We start from the raw sequence: 13747 nt of genomic DNA on the forward strand, positions 1-13747 counted from the left end.
GTAAGTTTCACAAGAACATATAAAAAGAATAAAACTAAGTATTAAAAATACAGTACAAAGTAAAACTACAAAAAGAGAAAGAGTAATTTTAAGTTTTTATTTCAAGATGAACACCAAGAACACTTTGAAGATCATGATGAACATCAAGAACATATTTTTGAAAATTTTTTTAAGAAAAGAAAAACATGCAAGACTCCAAAATTAAAAAATTTTTAAACTTTAGACACTAATAAATCAAAAATGCATATGAAAAACAAGGAAAGATACAAAACAAGAAAATGTAAAGATCAAACAAAGACAATCATCAAGAAACAACTTGAAGATTAATGAAGAACACATGCATGAATTTTCGAAAATTTTAATAAAATTAAAAAGATGCAATTGACACCAAACTTAAAATTTGACACAAGACTCAAACAAGAAACACAAAAAAAATTTAAGTTTTTATGATTTTATTAATTTTTTTAATTTTTCGAAAATTAATTTGGAAAGAGAAAATAAATAAATTCAAAATTTTTAATAGGAATTCCAAGAATCATGCAATGTTAGTCTAAAGTTTCGGTCCAAAAATTTAGACATGGCTAAATAGTCAGCCAGGCTTTATGTGAAAGCTTCGGTCTAAAAGATTAGACATGGCCAATGGCTAGCCAAGTTTCAGCATACAAATCAGACATACAACAGCTGAATTGATGAGAATCAAAAAGCTTTTGCAATGATAAGTGAAAGCCTCAGTCCAAAAAAATTAGACATGGCTTAGCAGCCAGCCAGGCTTCAAATATCATCTGAAACTCTAGAATTCATTCTTAAAAATTCTGAAGAACATAGAATAATTTATTTTATTTATTTATTATATTTTTTTTTTGAAATTTTTTTTTTGAAAAATTTTTTTTGAAAATAAAAAGAATAAAAATAAAAAGCTCAAAATTAAAATAAAATTACCTAATCTGAGCAACAAGATGAACCGTCAGTTGTCCAAACTCGAACAATCCCCAACAACGGCGCCAAAAACTTGGTGCACGAAATTGTGATCTCTAACAATGACGCCAAAAACTTGGTACGCACAATCTTAATCTCAACTCTTTTTCACAACTCCGCACAACTAACCAGCAAGTGCACTAGGTCGTCCAAGTAATACCTTACGTGAGTAAGGGTTGATCCCACGGAGATTGTCGGCTTGAAGCAAGCTATGGTCATCCTTGTAAATCTCAGTCAGGCAGATTCAAATGGTTATGAGGTTTTGATAATTAAAATCATAAAAAAATATAAAATAGGATAAAGTTACTTATGTAATTCACAGGTGGGAATTTTAGATAAGCCTATGGAGATGCTTTGTCGCTTCTGAACCTCTGCTTTCCTATTGCCTTCTTCCAACCATGCGTTACCTCCTTCCATGGCAAGCTGTATGATCCTCTCGGATGAAAACAAATCCATATGCACTGTCACTGCACGGCTAATCATCTGTCGGTTCCCGCTAGCATCGAAATAGGACCATTGTCCTTTTGCACACTGTCACTTGTGCCCCACATTCGCAGGTTTGAAGCTCGACATAGTCATCCCTTCCCAGATCCTACTCGGAATACCACAGACAAGGTTTAGACTTTTCGGATCTCAGGAATGCTGCCAATGGTTCTAGCCTATACCACGAAGACTCTGATCTCACAGAAGTGGTTGTCAGGCACGCGTTCATAAGTGAGAATGATGATGAGTGTCACGGGTCATCACATTCATCAGGTTGGAGTGCGAGTGAATATCTTAGAGAAGAAGTAGGCATGAATTGAATAGAAAAATAATAGCACTTGTATTAATTCATGAAGAACAGCAGAACTCCACACCTTAATCTATGGGGTGTAGAAACTCCACCGTAGAAAATACATAAGTGAAAAAGGTCTAGGCATGGCCGTGAGGCCAGCCTCCAAACGTGAACATACAAATTCAAAAGATAAAAGATTCAACCAAAGACGTAAAATAAATCTCTAAAAGTAGTTTTTATACTAGACTAGTTACTAGGGTTTACAAAAAATGAGTAACTAAGTACAGATAGTGTAGAAATCCACTTCCGGGGCCCACTTGGTGTGTTCTTGGGCTGAGCATTGAAGCTTTTTTGTGCTTAGGCTGTTCCTGGAGTTAAACGCCAACTTTGGTGCCAGTTTGGGCGTGTAACTCCAATTCTGGTGCCAGCTTGGGCGTTTTACGCCAAGATATTTTAGGTTGACTTTGAACTCCAGTTTGGGCCATCAAATGTTGGGAAAAATATGAACTATTATATATTGCTGGAAAGCCCAGGATGTCTACTTTCCAACACAGTTAAGAGCGCGCCAATTGGGCTTCTGTAGCTCCAGAAAATCTACTTCGGGTGCAGGGAGATCAGAATCCAACAGCATCTGCAGTCCTTTTTCAGCCTCTGAATCAGATTTTTGCTCAGGTCCCTCAATTTCAGCCAGAAAATACTTGAAATCACAGAAAAACACACAAACTCATGGTAAAGTCCAGAAATATGATTTTTGAATAAAAACTAATAAAAATATAATAAAAAGTAACTAAAATATACTAAAAACTATGTAAAAACAATGCCAAAAAGGGTATAAATTATCCGCTCATCATGTATGCGTGCTTGACGCGTACGCGTGGCTCGCAAAAATCTAGACGATGCGAACGCATGACGCTCGGGACGTGACTTCATTAGTGAAATCGCGGTTGGCCTAATTTGAGCTGAATTCTGGAGGGAAAAGACCCAAGGGACCAAGGAGGAAGGGGAATTTGACACATTAGAGAATTTTTAGCTAGTTTTGCAATTTATGATTCTAGAGAGAGAAACTCACACTTCTCTCTAGATTTTGGCTTTCTCAATTGCAATTTCACTTGGATCTTTTGGTTAGATTTGTTTTGAATTCAATTTTTCATTGCTATAATTTGTAGACCTCATTATTCTACTCTCAATTTAGTATTCTTCTTACTCTAGTTATTTTAGATCTAGGATTTGGATCTTGTTTACATTGATTTCAATTAATACATTGAGAAATTTCATATTCATTGTTGTTAATTGCTTGATTGTGGTTAATTGCTTGTAGTAGATAGCTTTAGTTTTGAATTCTCTTCTTAATTTCATAATGTCTTGCATTCTTGTTCACCAAGTGTTTGAGAAAATATCAATTATAGCTATGGAGTAGATTTTCACTCTTGGCTTGGGGGTTGGGTAATTGGAGATACTTGAATTGTCAAATTCTTTTGTTGATTGACAATTGGAAATTGCTAGTTGATTTGAATGCCACTAAAGCTAGTTTTTCCTTAGGATTTGACTAGGACTTGTGAACTCAAATTGATTATCTCCACTTGACTTTCCTTCATAGTTAGAGGTTAACTAAGTGGAGCAATAACAAATTATTATCACAATTGATGGAGGCAATGAGGATAGGAATTCCAATTCTCACATCCTAGCCAAGGATTTTACATTGATTGATTGTCATTCACTTGCTAGCTTAAGTTCTTGTATTCCTTAGTCTAATTGTTAGTTGCTCATTGTTTTAATTCAAGTTCATTTACTCTTCTTGTATTCAATTCCAAAATACCAAGAGAACTCATAACCAATTATGTGCATCTTAAGGCAACTCCTAGGGAGAACGACCCGGGATTCTACTCCCGGTTATTGATTTTGAATTTTGGTGACACATTTTCTAAATTTAGTGCATTATAGCTTGTTGGTTTAGACTATACTAACGACGGAATTTTATTGGAAGATTCTATACTGACAAATATAACACATCAGATCCCGACCTCAAGAGGATCAATTTTGGGAGCCCTTAGCTTGTGTTGAACTTCATCAAAACTTGGAGCTATTAATTTTGAACTTTGAAGTTTATTGGAAGCCCAAACATTGGTGGGAGTTCAAGGATGAGTACAAGCACAAGCCACCATAATAAGGAGCTTCCCAATTTTCCAACTTAAGGACAATAAATAAAAGTGCTAGGTGGGAGATACCCCACCATGGTAACATCTTTTTATTTCTTTGCTTTTGTAAATGTTGGTAAAATTAGTTTAATTTCATGTTTAGTTTAGTTAGTTAAGTTTATTTGGTAGTTTAGTATATTTAATAAGGTTTGGTGGTGCTTAGATGACTGTTTGGATGTTTGGAATGCTTGGTTTGGTGTTAGAACTTGAAAAATTTTGAAAAACAGAGCACCCATCCACACGTACGCGTGACCCCAAGATTCCAAACACCCACACGTATGCGTGACCCCCGAAAAACCACCATGCAGGAATGGTGCGTGAGTGCTGCTGCTGTATGATTCCAAATAGAGAGTTGTGCACGAAGGGTGCGAACACTGTGCGTCTAACACAATTTCGTCCCACGCGTACGCGTCACCCGCTATTTTCCCCATTCCAAGCCTACGCGTGCCAGACGCGCACGCGTCGCATTCCAAACTTGCCACCCCACGCATACGCGTGGGCACCCCTGCTTCACACACTTCTTTTCTTCTCTTCTCTCCATTTCTTTTCTTCTTTTCTCTTCTCCTCTCTTCTACCCCTCTCCAACCATCATCTAGCACCATTATTTACCATCTACTATCATCTTCCTTATATTAGTTAGTTGTTAGTTGCTAGTAGTTAGTTAGTTAGTTTAATTTTCTGTTTTCATGATAAGTGTTGGATTATTAATCTTGTTTACTGTTTATTGCTGCTGATTATTGATAGCATGCTATTTTGGTATCATTGCTGTTAATAGTCATTGTTGGATTTCTTTGTTGAGGTTATACTTTGTTGCTTGATTCTTTCTTGGATGCTTTCATACTTCTTTATCCCTTGTTGTTGTCTTAACCAACAAGTTTCCTTTGAAGCATCTCAGGCACACTAAAATGAGTGAAGTGCTTCCCCCCTTTTGTGCAGTTCTGACACACTTAGTTCATTAATGTCACACACTTATTCACTCACTTCATTTTAGTGATTCATACCTCATTCCAACAATTCATGCTTCCTTGCTTTTGTATTTATTCGTCTTACTATCCTGTTGTCTATCTTTCAGGATGATTCACTGTAAGCAAAAAGGGAAGCAGAGAAAAGAACATACAGCAGCCGGTTGATCCACCAGCTGAAGGTGGCAATCCGGAAAGTCGTCGTACCCCCTTGCTCATCTTTGAATGCACCGAAGACGGTGCAAACTTTTAAGTGTAGGGAGGTCTTCCGACCGATCAGCGATTTTTGGGTGACAAATTTCTAATCCTAGCACTTTCGCATTTTAATTTTTTCTGTTATTTTTAGGTCTTTTAAAATTTTTAGTTGCATTTTCTTAGTTTGCATATATATAACAAGCTTAGTCAAAATAATGAAATTTTTCTAGAAAACTCCTCTTATATAGGGCATTGATATCCCAATTGATTTGAGTAAAAATTTTTCATGAAACTTGCTTGAATTACATATTGTGGAACATGTTTTTGAGCTAAGAACACACAACCTTGTGAGTTTTGAGCCTAATTATGTGGTTGCATCGTATAACCACTATTTTCATTCTTGTGTGTATTATTCTCTTTATATGATTGTAATCTTTGATTTGTTTGAGTCTTTATGTCCATTATTCTGTGTATGAATGCATTTATATGATTGAGGCCTTCATTTCATTTAGCTCACTTACCCAAATAGCCTTACCCTTTTATCCACCTTTGTTAGCCAATTTTGAGCCTATTTTAACCCCTTTTATTCTTAAATTTAGCACATTACTAGCCTTAAAGCAGAAAATAATAAATGTCCTTAATTTGGATCTTTGATTAGCTTAGGCTAGTGAGAGTGTGTGTCATTTAAGTGTGGGAAAGTTTGGAAACATTGGTAGAGATAAAGTGTATGTTTCTATTTTTGTTGAAGATCTTGGGAATTGGGTACATACTCATACATTAAGTGTTTAAACCATATGCATTGATACTCTTGTATATATTTTATTTTGAAAAAAAAAGGAAAAACTATAAACATAAAAAGAAAAAAAGAAGGAAAATAAGAAAAAGGAGAAAAAAGAAAGCAATAAAAAGGGGACAAAATGCCCCAAAGTAAAGTAATAATAGCAATGCATATGGGTTGTGAATTGAAAAGAATGTATGAGTGTGTGAAAAAGTGAAGAATGGGTAGTTACATTTGCTTTGAATTGTATAGGTTGTTGTATGTGTTAGATGAGAGCTTAAGTTAGTCAAAGGTTCAAATTTCAAGCTCACTTGACCATATGCATCCTTACCTTTACCCTAATCCCATTACAACCTATAGAAAAGTCCTCATGATATTTGTATGCATGCATTGAATAATTGTTGATTGTTAGATAAAAAACAAATCTTAGAAAGCATGATTATAAGGAAATTGAGTGAATCAACCCTATACACTTGAGCGACTAGAGCGGATACACATCCGGTGAGGGTTCAATTATTCAATTACATGTTTTCACCTATGATCATCTCTTATCTTGCAAGTTTATAATTCTTTTTAATAACTCAATTCAATTCTGGATTTAATTGGATTATGATTGCTTTAGCCCTTATGTTCATATATGTATTCTTGGAAATTGAATTGTTTTGACCAAGTAGTTGCATGCATATAGATAGATTTCATATAGATAGTTTGCATTAAATAAATATCCATACCTCCTTTCTTGTCTTTCTTGGTTTAGCATGAGGACATGCTATTGTTTAAGTGTGGGAGGTTGATAAACCACAATTGTATGGTTTATTTTGTATTGAATTTGGTGGATTTTACCAACTTTTCCTACATTTATTCAATGAAATAGCATGGTTTTATGAATTTCCCCTAGATTGTGCTTAAGAGTTAAAACATGCTTTTTAGGCCCTAAAATTGTTAAATTTAATTCACTTAAATTCTATTCGATGCCTTGATGTGTTTGTTTAGTGATTTCAGGTTTATAAGGCAAAGGTTGGATTGAAGGGATGAAGAAAAAGCATGCAAAGTGGAGAATTCATGAAGTAATGAGGATTTGGTGGATTCAAGGCCATGCGCACGCATCACCCACGCGTACGCGTGAGAGGGAATTTTGCCAAGCGAAGCGCACGTATCACCCACGTGTACGCGTGACACTGGTCACATGACCTCATTAAAGGAACATGCTGGGGGCGATTTCTGAGCTCAAGGAGGCCCAAATCCAACTCATTTCTGATACTTTTGAACCCAAAGATTGGAGGGGGATGAACCAAGTAGTCATAATTAGGTTTTTACCATGCTTTAGGTTAGGTTTTCTAGAGAGAGAATCTCTCTCTTCTCTCTAGAAATTAGGATAGATTTGTTTAATTTCTCTTTAATTCTTATTTTAGTGTAGTTTCATTTATGTTTTTATGCTTTATTGTCTTGGATCTCTTTGTTTACATTGTTAATTTCCCTTTTATGTCATTTTTATGTTTATGAACTCTTGTTACTTTTGATTTCTATTAATGTAATTTATGTTTTCTATGTTTATTGTTGCTTTCTTTAATTGTTAGTTATTGATTCTTGCATTTGGTAGTTTAGGTTTTATATTTCTTGCACTTTTATGATGCTTTTCTTTTATGCCTTCCAAGTATTTGATAAAATTCTTGGTTGGATTTTAGTGTAGATTTTTGTACTCTTGACTTGGGTTGAGTGATTTAGAGACTCTTGAATTATCAAAATCTCTTGTTGATTGGTAATTGAAGATTGTCGGTTAGCTTGAGCGTCACTAAATCTAGTCTTTCACTATGAGTTGACTAGGACTTGTGAACTCAAGTTGATTGTATGCACTTGACTTTCCTTCATTTGTTAGAGGTTAACTAAGTGAAGGCAATTTACATTTGCCATCACAATTGGGGATGATAATGAGGATAGGACTTCCAATTCTCATTTCTTACCAAAACTTTTCTTAGTTGTTAGCTATATTTTCTTGTTATCTTTATTTTCTTGTCTATCAAACCCAAAACCCAAAAATATACAAACCCATAACCAATAAAATGCACACTTCCCTGCAATTCCTTGAGAGACGACCCGAGGTTTGAATACTTCAATTTATTTTTATTGGGGTTTGTACTTGTGACAAATAATTTAAACTTTGATTGAGGGTTATTTGTTTGGTTAGGACTATACTTGCAACGGAATTATTTTTTTTTTTTTTGTAAAAATTTCTAACCGACATTTATCCCACATCAGTTCCACCCAAGAAAAGGCACCCAATAACCCATGAAGATGATGGCATAGAACTGTCAGGGTTTGCGAAAACTCTTATCAGTTCACAGCATTAAAGGGATTTATAAATCCCATTCTCTCGAAGTAATGCTTTTATCTTAAACAAAAAATGTTACTTCGCATGTGGAAAGACTATGTAGGAAGGTCGGCTTTGACAGTTTTATTGTATAGATCCCATTGGAGTTGCGGGGGGATTAGTGCTGGCTTGGAAGAGTGCAACTCGGGTAACAATTCAGCAACATGATGAATTTTTTATCCACTTTAGGTGGGAAGAACAGCAGCTGCAAAAAGAGTGGAATGTTTTTGCGGTGCATTTGAGTTGTGATGATAATATGAGATCAAGTCAATATGAAGAAATCCTAGAGATGGTTTATTATGCAAATGAGAATTTTCTTGTAATAGGTGATTTCAATACTATTTTAGCCTATCATGAGAAAAAGGGTGTTCGGATGAAATCGACACCCTCAATAGAAACTTTCAACAATTTTGTTAATAGAGGGCAGATGGTGGATTTGGGTTTAAAGGGCCAAAATTCACATGGTGTAACAAGCAGTTCGGTCCAAACCTGATCCGAGAGAGGTTGGATAGATGTGTAGTCTCGATGCAACTAAGGTCAGCATACTCGCGAGCTTCAATTCAACATTTGGAGGACATTGGGTTAGACCATAGATCCCTAAGTTCTGATGTGGATATGAGACAGCAGAAGCACAGGTTCAAATTTCAAGACAGATGGTGCGAAAAGAAAGAGACAAGGAGGATAGTAAAGCAGTTTTGGGAATTGGAGGTTGTGAGATCACCGATGTTTAAATTGTACTGGAAGTTAAAACAATGTAGACATTGTATGGTAGAAATATGGCAAAAGAATTCCAACCAGAACTCCAACAAACTCATCCTAGAGCTTTGACAAAAAATTGAGGAGGAGAATAACAAGAATGAAGAAGTAAATAAAGAGGAGTTAAGAAGAATGGAGGAAGAATTAGTTGATGCTTATGAAAAGGAAGAGACATACTGGAAGGAAAAGTCACTGGTTCAACGGCTTAATTGGGGCGAACAAAACACCAATTTTTTCCATGCGAGAACTCAAACCCAAAACAGACAGAATAGAATTCTCAGATTGGAAGACAGTGAAGGAAACTTCAAATCTAACCCTGCAGGCATCTCGGATATTGCTCAAAACTATTTTGAGGAGCTATTCTCTACCTCAAATCCTAGAGATCCTTCCGAAGTACTGGACGACATGAAGAAAAAGGTGGATAGGCATATAAAATTCAGGCTCACTCGTCCGATTACTGAAAAAGAGGTTAATTAAGGAGGTAGATTTCTCCATTAAACCTTTCTCGGTGCCTGGGGATGATGGTTTTAGTGCTAAGTTCTACTAATTCTATTGGGACATCATTGGTTTTAAAGTGGTCAAGACTGTTGGGAGTTTCTTTTCAGGAGGAAGATTGCTTAAATCTTTTAACCACACTTAAATATGCCTAATACCGAAGGTCCTAAATTCAACTTCTATGAATCAGGTAAGGCCGATTAGCCTAAGTAGTGTTTTCTACAAATTATCTCTAAAGTACTAATTCATAGGATGTAGCTATTAATGAATAAGGTGATAAGTGATAACCAAAGTGCTTTTGTTAAAGGTCGTTTAATTAGCGACAATGTTCTAATTGCACGAGTTTATGCACTTTTGGAAAATAAAAGTTATGGTAGTTATGACATGGCAGTGAAACTAAATATAAGCAAGGCATACGATCCGGTAGAATGAAGGTTTGTTTGGGCGATGATGAAGCAATTGAGGTTTTATGAAAGATGTATTGGATGGATTAGAGAATGTGTGAGTACAGTCTCACACTCTGTTATTGTGGACGATCAACAACCTGGTTTGTTTAGACCACGGAGAGAGTTACAGTAAGGCGACCCTCTATCTCCCTATCTTTTTATTCTTTGTGCAGAAAGTTTAACCCATCTGCTCCATAAAGGAGAACAGAGTGATGTTATTACTGGTCTGAGACTAAATAGCCGCTGTACCTCTATTTTTCATCTTTTTTTTTGCAGATGACTCCATACTTTTTAGCAAAGTAAATAGCTGGAACTTCCAAAATATTATGAATATCTTACAATTATACAGTAAAGTGAGTGGACAAGTAGTTAACCTACAAAAATTAGCAGTTTTTTTTTAGCAAGAATACCCCTGAAACAGTTCGAGCAAACTTGGCAGCATTGCTACAGGTCCCTAATGTTGGCGCCAAAGACAAGTATCTTGGATTACCAGCTACAATAAATAGATCTAAAACTGCCACATTTAGCTATATCAAGGATAAAGTTGTAAAGAACCTTCAGCACTGGAAAGCTTATTATCAATTAGTGGGAGAGAAGTATTGATTAAGGTTGTAGCAACTGCTATACTTCTATACTCAATAAGCTAACTACCTGATGTCTTACTTGATGATATTCATAAAATGATGATGCAATTTTAGTGGGGTCAAAGGAGAGATAAGAAATTGTTGTAGTGGATCAGATGCGATATTATTTTCAGGGAGAAGAAGTGGGGGGGGACTTGGTTTTAAGGACCTGTAAACTTACAACCTAGCTATGCTAGGAAAACAGGGTTGGAGACTTGCTACAAAGCCTCACTCATTGAGCTTTGAACTAAGTATTTCAAATATTCAAGCTATTATGGGAAACAACCCATCTTGGACATAGAGGACTTTACTAGAGGACAGAAAAATTTTGAAAAAAGGGCTTCTCTAAAAAGTGGGTAGAGAAGATCAAATCAATATCTATGAAGACCCGTGGATAAAAGAGTACAATTTTATTCGGAGCGACAGTCAGAATAGAAATCAAACATACATTTATAGAGTTTCACAATAAATTAATTAGAACAGACAATGGAACCAAGAATTAATACATGAATTGTTCAGCCTAGATATGTCAACAACAATTATACAGACAAAAGTCGAAGAAAGGAAAGACATGCTTACTTGGTTGAGAGAGAAGTCAGGTTGCTATTCAGTCTCTAGTGCATATAACATAACTTATCAGTTCTTCCATCTCCCAATAGAGCAATTGTCAGACCGTTGTCAAAATCTGAACCTCTATAATTCAATTTGAAACTTACAATGCCCGGCTAAATGAAGGTCTTCGTTTGGAAAGTGATGCATGATAGACTTCTGATGAATCGGCGAATTTTTCAAAGAATAGGAGTAAGGGATGCTGCTTGCCCAAGATGTCACCAAAGGAAAGAAATAATTACCCACTGTTTACTTAGCTGTCCAAAAGTTGAAGACACTTGGAGGTTGGTAGGATTCCATATAGTAACTACAATGGGTGTTGATGAGCCCATTTGAAAATGATGGACTGAAATTACAAAATCATTGGAAAGACTGCATCGGAATAAAAAGGAGGTGGCAAAAGTAGCAACTTTACTCTGTCTGATTTGGAAGAATAAAAACCAATGGATATTTGAAGGACGTCGTCTCTTACCACAATAACTCATCTCTGCTGCATGCTCTTCGGTGGAGGAATATGATTCTAAACTCTCTTCTTTCTCTTATTAATGTTGTTTATCTCTTTATAATATTGGTGGTGATAAACCCCATGTGCACTTTGTCTTTTGACTTTTCATTGATTATGTTAATGTCTTATTAGACTATTATTTTATCATAAATAAAATTTTATTTTTGTCCAAAAAAATAACAACACAAATACATATAACTTATATATAATTAAAATACAAAAAAAATACTTATTCATTGAGGATGGTCTAAATATTCATAATATATTTTTGAGGTAATGTAAAATCATGAACTATTTTTTCACTAATTTTTTTACTCACACACTCAACCTCTTTCTTCTTCTTTTCCAATCTTCTTCTTCCCTCAAACATAAACGTTGGTATTGTTATAAAGTGTACTCACCTTCAACCAAACGCAATATGTGTTATAAAGACCAAGCTCACCTCCTTCACGTACACGTGTCACACATATAAGCGTCCTTCCTGTCAATGCAAGTAACGTTTTGCTCTGATACACTGCCAAATACAGGTCACATTTGGTATGCCCCAAGATGGTCAAACTGGACATTTGATAGGGAACAAGGACGCCTTTCAATGTTTAGATGTCTTTTCCTACAAAATGCAACATCCTTTTTTCGTGTCAATCGTGGAGTACGTTTTGTATGTCTGTGTAATTGCAAGTTTACATGTGCAAAATACACCATCCACCAATATATTTAAATTATTTCATTTTTTATCAATTATTAAATTAATTTCTTATTGGAGATACTAAGGTTATATTTGTTTGAAGGGAAAATAGAAGGAAAGAAAAGAGAGAAAAAAAAAAGGGAAGGAAAATGATTATTTTTCATTGTTTGGTTGAGGAGAGAAATTAGAGAAAAAAGAAAAGGGATAAAAAAAATTGATGATTGTTGAAAAAAAAAAAGAAAAAACTTGTTTTCTCTCTATACTTCCAATATTACTCCTTCACTTTTTTTCAATATATTTTATAATACAAGAGTAAGATTGTCTTTTTATAACATTTCTTTCCTTCTTATTTTTCTTTCATCCAAACACATATAAAAAAATAAAAGTCCACTCAATTTTTTCTTTTTTTTTTTCTATTTCTTTCCTTCTAATCAAACATAGCCTAATAGAATATATTTAGAAAATTATTTCGCTTACGTTAAAATCAAATTTTTGTTTACTTACATTTATAAATACTAATATTTTTACCCGTAATAACATTATGAGAATATAAATTTTTTAAAATTACGGTTTACTTTGTTCTGATAGTATAGATTATGCATGGCATAAAAGATTTATAAAATCAAATTACTTTTACAAAAAAAAGTCGTAGGTTGACTTGAAAGAGGTAGATGATAGAATTTAGGAAGGGAGTTTATTAATTTTGAAAAAAATATTTTTTTTTTCAATTTTAATAAGAGAGTGTCATGTGACACAATTGATTATTAAATTAGATAGTAATATATGATACATAATATAGGTATATTTTAATTTCAATTTTAATATTTTAATTTTAATTTTAATGCAATTAAAGAATGTCATGTTGTACATTTTGATTGTCAAATTAGTAATTAGTCATTGATATTGATAACGATATATAAAATAGATAGAGTGGTTGAAGGAATGAGAGAAATAGAGAAAGAAAAAGGAAGAATGGGAGAACTCTTTAATTTTGGAGGAAAAGATTTGATTTCAATTGTAACGAGGGAGTGACATATGACATATTTTTGTTGTAAAATTAGTAAAGAGAAGGAAAGAATTCTTTAATTTTGGAAAGAAAGATTTAATTTCAATTATAATAAAAAAGTGATATGCGATACATTTTTCTTGTAAAATTAGTAAGGAAGAGAAGAGAATTTCTTAATTTTAAAAGAAAAAATTTAATTCCAATTACAATAAAAAATGATATATAACACATTTTAATTGTAAAATTAGAAATACAATATATGATAGATAAATGATAGATTTGTAATTAGAGATTTGCAATTAAAATAAAAAAGCGAAAAGGTATTTGCAGTTGAAGTAAAAAGGCGAAAAACATTTCTAATTTAGATATAATAA

General features: G+C 34.2%; 1 long non-coding RNA gene across 1 annotated transcript in view; it reads right to left on the minus strand.

The window, feature by feature from the left end:
- Positions 1-11482, minus strand: part of LOC110268276 — a 19920-nt gene extending 8438 nt beyond the window's left edge. Inside the window, exons 1-2 of the long non-coding RNA XR_002356408.1 lie at positions 11420-11482; positions 11148-11261 (exon numbers count right to left, since the gene is read on the minus strand). This is a non-coding gene — a long non-coding RNA (uncharacterized LOC110268276). The remainder of the gene's footprint in view (positions 1-11147; positions 11262-11419) is intronic.

This window comes from Arachis ipaensis, chromosome B10 (genome assembly GCF_000816755.2).
Source record: "Arachis ipaensis cultivar K30076 chromosome B10, Araip1.1, whole genome shotgun sequence".
Classification (NCBI taxonomy): domain Eukaryota; kingdom Viridiplantae; phylum Streptophyta; class Magnoliopsida; order Fabales; family Fabaceae; genus Arachis; species Arachis ipaensis.